Genomic DNA, 6,442 nt, shown 5'->3' with positions numbered 1-6,442 from the left:
TCGGTCCATTTTGCAGACGTCTGCGGTGCGTTGCCCTGTACTTTGGAGTCGCCTCTAATCTCGACTGCAAAAGAAAAGCTATTTCATGCATACTGAGTTTTTAACACTGTTAAAGAGTTGGATTCCCATGCTAAACATGGACAAAGTTAAAAAAATTAAATTGTACGTTTGAAGGAGTATTTCTGTGCCAAAAATTGTCCTTCCGGTTTGTCACAAGTTTCGGAACGTTTTTTTCGAGTATGGGTCTGTGTGACGTCAGATGGGGCGGAATTTCCTTATATGGGTCCTAAGGACTCTTCTGCCGGAATGACGCGCACGCACTCGTAGACCAGAGAGAGAAGATAGCGAAAGCAGTACCTCATCAAAGCGCTCCTCTGCTCGGGTTTTGGAAGTCAATGTCACCAAAGAAGTGTGTTTTTGTATGCCAGGGCAAGACAACCCTGCACAGATTCCCAAAGAACCCAGCGTTAAGTGGACCAGTGGATGGAGTTTGTTTTTTCAGAGCATTAACGGAGCTGTGTAACTTAAGACTGTTTGTTCCCTGCATTTCGAGATGTTTGTTTTATAAACAAAGCCCAGATCGACGGATTTGCAGATCGTCTAAGGCTTAAGGATCGAGCAGTCGCAATGATAAAGGTTCGCTGTCGCAGATGGTGAGTAAGAAACTGCTTCATAAATGTATCTCTGTGTTGTTAGCTCGGTTAGCTCGGTTAGCACAGCTATAGCACACTGCCCACACGGCACGCCTCCAGCCGCCGGTTTTTTCCCCGGAAAAACTCGGTACAGCCTATCTGTCTTTTATAAATATAATAAAACTAAAGACTTTTTGGAGATATGAAGGATGCAATACTACTCTATAGGTACTCAAGATTAACAGGAGTTTGACTGGAACTGAGTGTTTCACCCCCCTTTAATTCAAACTGAAATACAGTGTAATGCACTAAAACAGGTCAGATTTAAATCGATTTCTCCAAACCAAAATATGTTACAATTGAATACGATAACACAAACTGGAATACGGCAGTGGCTGAGGTAACGTTAGGCCTAAGTTACAAGAGAAATAAAAGCACTTCAACAAAGCCACGTTTCATTAATCATTCAGAACCAGAAATATACATTAAACCATACAGTTATACTGTATAATCACAGAATATAGATTAAACTCATTAACAGATTTATCAAATAAACATGCCATCAGTAATTTACCCCATAAACCGTACATACCCAATCCTTTACCGATCACCACGAGGTTCACTCGTCACACATGCGCTCCAAATAAATCTATAAAAAAAAATTTACACATCAAATGTTCTTTTAACTTCACAACTTATTTGTGCATATTAAAGATATTGGAGTAATATTTACCAAGAAAGAAGAACATATAACACAGAATCCGATCGATGCACGCACCACATGGAGCTCTCCTGAACAGTGAAAAATGGCGTCTCTGGTCGCGCGCACAAACTGGAAACCAGTTTGTGCACAAACCAGCACAAGTGAATAGTATCGCGAGAAGAGAAGGATTTCTTAAAGGGGCCACAAACATTAGGCTTGTTTGAGATGCGCCTTGCCTCGCCTGAAATGTAGGCGAGAGTATGCGGCTGCAGTGAGAGGAGGAGTGAGAAAAGCGCAGGCAAGACGGACAGTTCTCTCTTCTCGCAGTGGATCTTACACCTGCGAGATCAAAGACGGATATCGCGGGATTCACCGGATTCACACTCGTGCCCAGTGTTGCTAATAAATTGGATGGAATTTAAGTTCTGTTGCTTTTATATGAAAATTAATATAATGAACAAGACACCCAAAGTAGCCTACTTATTTAATTCCATTCCAAATACATGTTTATCAGTCTTTTTTTCTTTAATACAGACATGTGTTTTTTTTTTTTGTATAAAAATTACATTGCATAAACCATAATGATTGCACTGTTAGATAGTTTGGGAATATTCACACATAACGTATACACATAAAACATGATATCAGAATTTTAAAATCAAACATTTTAAAAGAGAACAATACATCACGGTTGTTTAAACCAATGAACATTAAGCTGTGTCGTCAGCAAGTCGTTTCCGATCATGCTTTTGATCAGCGCAGTCAGTGGAGAGCAACTGCGCTCGACTGCAGAATCCGACACGGCCGCCTTGCACTCGCGAGAGATTTTTGACATACGTCAGCATGACATCAGAGCAAGGCGGACCGCACTCGGACACATTTCTAACCGGCATGCATCTCGCGCTGATCACCGGTGATCGATTCTGCGCAGATTTTGCTCATCTCAAACAAGCCTATTTTTAATGCAAAATAGAAACGAGGTATATTTACACCACTACTAGGCCAGAATAGTAAAAAAGTTACTTACACACAATGTCGTCATTATCAGCATCATGTCAATTGATCTAAGTAAAAATATATGCACAGAGTTGAGAAAATAGTATTTATAGAGATAAATTGTAGCCTATCACAGGGCAAATGGGGAGTTATAAGTAGATTTGTATTTGCATTTTAGAGTGGAAAAAAGAGAATAATATTGATAGGAGTCAGGTTAGTAGATACCTAGAGGAGAAGTATTCTATGTTTACTAAGATATATACAGATGCATCAAAAACAAAAGATAGTAGAGTAGGAGCTGCGTTCATTATACCAGAAATGAATGTTATGTTTAATAAGATATCCAATGTCCAATACCAACTCAACTACTGAAAGAAGTGTTATCTGTAGTGGAAGATCCTCTTCTCAATATTATTAACTCGTCTTTATCTTTAAGTCATGTTCCAAGAATATTCAAGTTGGCAGTTATAAAACCACTTATTAAGAAACCGCAATTAGATCATAATAATCTAGCAAATTACAGACCCATTTCAAATCTACCTTTTATGTCTAAAATACTAGAAAAAGTTGTGTCCACTCAACTGGTCTCTTTCTTGCAAGAAAATGACATCTATGAAAAGTTTCAGTCAGGATTCAGACCGCATCATAGCACAGAAACTGCGCTCGTTAAAATCACAAATGATTTACTTCTAGCTTCTGACCAAGGCTGTATCTCAATACTAGTTTTACTCGATCTTAGTGCTGCTTTCGACACTATTGATCATACAATACTCTTAGATAGGCTACAAAACTACACTGGTGTTCAAGGACAAGCATTAAGCTGGTTTAGATCGTACTTATCAGACCGCTACCATTTTGTCTATTTAAATGGGGAAAAATCGAAGATAACGTCAGTAAACTATGGAGTGCTGCAGGGATCTGTGTTGGGTCCTCTATTATTCTCAATATATATGATGCCTCTTGGAAATATTATAAGGAAACATGGAATTAATTTCCACTGTTATGCTGATGACACTCAATTATATATTTCATCACGACCAGATGAAAAAAATAAATGATCTAAATTGACAGAGTGTGTTAAAGATATAAAATACTGGATGACATGTAATTTTCTGCTAATAAATTCAGATAAAACGGAGGTATTACTTATTGGTAAAAAAAACTGCCCACCTCTTACAATACAACTTTACTTTAGAAGAATGTCCTGTTACTTTATCCACTACAGTAAAAGACCTGGGTGTTATATTAGACCGCAACCAGTCTTTCTAAAATCATATTTCATATGTTAGAAGAACAGCCTTTTTCCACCTTAGAAACATTGCTAAGCTACGTAATATGCTATCAGTTTCTGATGCAGAAAAGTTAGTTCATGCATTCATGACCTCGAGACTAGATTACTGTAATGCTTTATTAGCTGGTTGTCCTGCATCCTCAATAAACAAGCTACAGTTAGTCCAAAATGCAGCTGCTAGAGTTCTTACTAGGTCAAAGAAATATGATCATATAACACAGATTTTATCATCACTACATTGGCTACCTATAAAGTTCCGTATCAATTACAAAGTATTACTAATGACCTATAAAGCCCTAAATGGTTTAGCTCCTGGGTATTTAACGGAACTTCTATCGCCCTACAATCCATCGCGCTCTTTAAGATTACTAAATTCAAGGCTTCTGGTCATACCTAGGATATCTAAGTCCACTCTCTTGAAAGAACAAACAAAACGCGAGGTTTACTTTTTTACAGTTTCTGCGCTGTAAAAAAAAAAAAAACGCTTGAAACCCTGTCAACTGAGACTGCGGTTTTTCATGCCAGAACTTCAAGCTGTGTTTTTCTGATCTTACTGCTGGTTTTCTGATCCATAAAAAATCGGAGGAATCCCTCTTAAATCTCAAAATATTAGCTGCTGTTTGAAGTAAGAAAAGTTTAATCAAACATCTTCAAGCAAAATTGTGGCTGTTGTTTGTATTTTGTGAAGTTTCTGGGACACTACTGCTGAATCCTCGGGCCTAGTGTGTCATAATGACTGGATACGAGACAGGAAGCAATTGCGAGTGATTTATTGAGAGAGAGAACAACAGTCCAACAGTCCAACAGTGCAACAGTGCAAGCTGATGTGAAGAGTGACGCAGGGACTTCGATGGTCAGGATCCGTGAAGAAGTGCAGTGAAGGTGACGGTGAGACAACGGGTGAATCCACAACGAAGACTTGGAACAGGAACACAAGGCAGGAACTGGACACCGGAACACCAACACGAACGACATCAACAACGATCTGACAAGGATGATAGAACAACGGTAAGTATTTAAGGAGTCATGATATTGCTTGCAGCTGGTGATGTGATGATGATCAGCTGGAGCGGATCAAGTGATGTCATACACTCACGCCCACAACACACGCGCTCACACAACAACATAAACACGAGACTAGAAGGAACAGAGAATACATCTACCGTGACATAGTGGGCCTTGGTCATCAAACAATGCCACCAAAAGCCTCTAACCACACCACAGAGGATTATGTTACCATGGCTCAAGTGCGTGAGTTATTGGATCAGCAGAAGGACTTCTACAGAACTTTGCTTGAACAGCAAGAAAAAAATTTCAAATCTTGTGTACAGATCATAGTTGACTCTTCTAATAAGAGGATTGATGATCTGTCAAAGCAAGTTTATGACTTCAAGGTGAGTCTGGAAATGACTCAAAAAGAATTTGATGACTTTAAAATCTCTTGTGGCACCTGGTCAAAGATCTGCAGAGAAACCAGGTCAGATCTGGACACAATCTGTAAAAGTTTCAATTCTATCACAGAGAAGGCTGACTATCTGGAGGGCCAGTCAAGACGGAATAATATTGTTGTGGACGGCATTAAAGAGTCTGTGAGAGAAAAAGTGTCTGATTCTGAAGAATTATTCAGTGAAAAGTTACAGTTGGATCATTTGAAAATAGAGCTTGACTGGGCTCATAGAACTGGGAAGCCAGTGACACCTTCAGAAAAGCCCAGACCTATTGTGGTCAGATTTCTGCGGCTTAAGGACAAACTGGCTGTTCTGGACAGAGCAAAAAACTTGAAGGGCTCAGGCATTTTCATCAATGAGGACTTCTCTGAAATCGTCCGTCAAAGAAGGAAAGATCTACTCCCAGCAATGAAGGCGGCTCGAGAGAGAGGTGACATTGCATATTTGAGATATGACAAACTTATTGTCCATCCACCAACACAAAATCCTCCTCAACAAAGGAGGACCAACATTTAGAGGTTGGTTCAATAGTTGCCTACTGTGTTTTCTTTATACAAATTTGTGTTTTTATTATTTATTTTTTTTACAGTAAATAACACTCTATGGACTACTACAATACATCTGATTCTGATTTTAATATTTTTTATTTCTCTTTAATTGATGCTTATAATTTTGATGTTGACCCAGATTTACATTTTTTTTCATCATTTGATACCACAAACCTTTGCAGATTTTATAATGAAACTCAGTTTAATGACTTATATGTTTCCATGCCTTCTAATATATTCTCCACTTTCCACTTGAATATAAGAAGTCTTCCTTGTAACTATGACAAATTTATTCATTATTTATCTTTACTTAAACATAATTTTTCTGTTATTGCTTTATCTGAAACATGGCTTACAGAAGACTCTAGAGAAATATTTAAATGATCAAATTACAATTCAGTTCATTATGTAAGAGAAAATAGATCGGGAGGTGGAGTATCTTTATTTTTTTTAGACAACTATGAATTTAAAGTTAGGGATGATCTATCACTGAATTCAGTAGAATCTGTTTTTGTGGAGCTCTCTGGTGTTTTTGGTGGAAAAAATGTCATAGTTGGTGTCGTCTATCGTTCACCAGATTCTGTTGTCAAAGATTTTAATGAATGTTTATCCAGTTCTCTTGATCTGATTAACAAGGAAGATAAACTTTGTTACATCTTAGGTGATTTTAATATAAATCTTTAAAAAAATAATCCAGATACATTTACTGCAGATTTTCTAAATATACTTTATTCTAGTTATTTTTTCCCTCTTATTCATAAACCTACTCGAGTAAAGGAGAATTCAGCAACTTTGATTGATAACATCTTAACAAATAATTTGAG

General features: G+C 37.7%; 1 protein-coding gene across 1 annotated transcript in view; it reads right to left on the bottom strand.

Moving 5' to 3' along the window:
- The window catches only part of LOC309492495 (uncharacterized protein), a 201,847-nt gene that overhangs the window by 19,805 nt on the left and 175,600 nt on the right, over nucleotides 1–6,442 (bottom strand). The window lies entirely within an intron of this gene.

This window comes from Leuciscus leuciscus (genome assembly GCF_965113295.1).
Source record: "Leuciscus leuciscus genome assembly, chromosome: 1".
Classification (NCBI taxonomy): Eukaryota; Metazoa; Chordata; class Actinopteri; order Cypriniformes; family Leuciscidae; genus Leuciscus; species Leuciscus leuciscus.
This window is presented reverse-complemented; position numbering and strand designations above follow the sequence as displayed.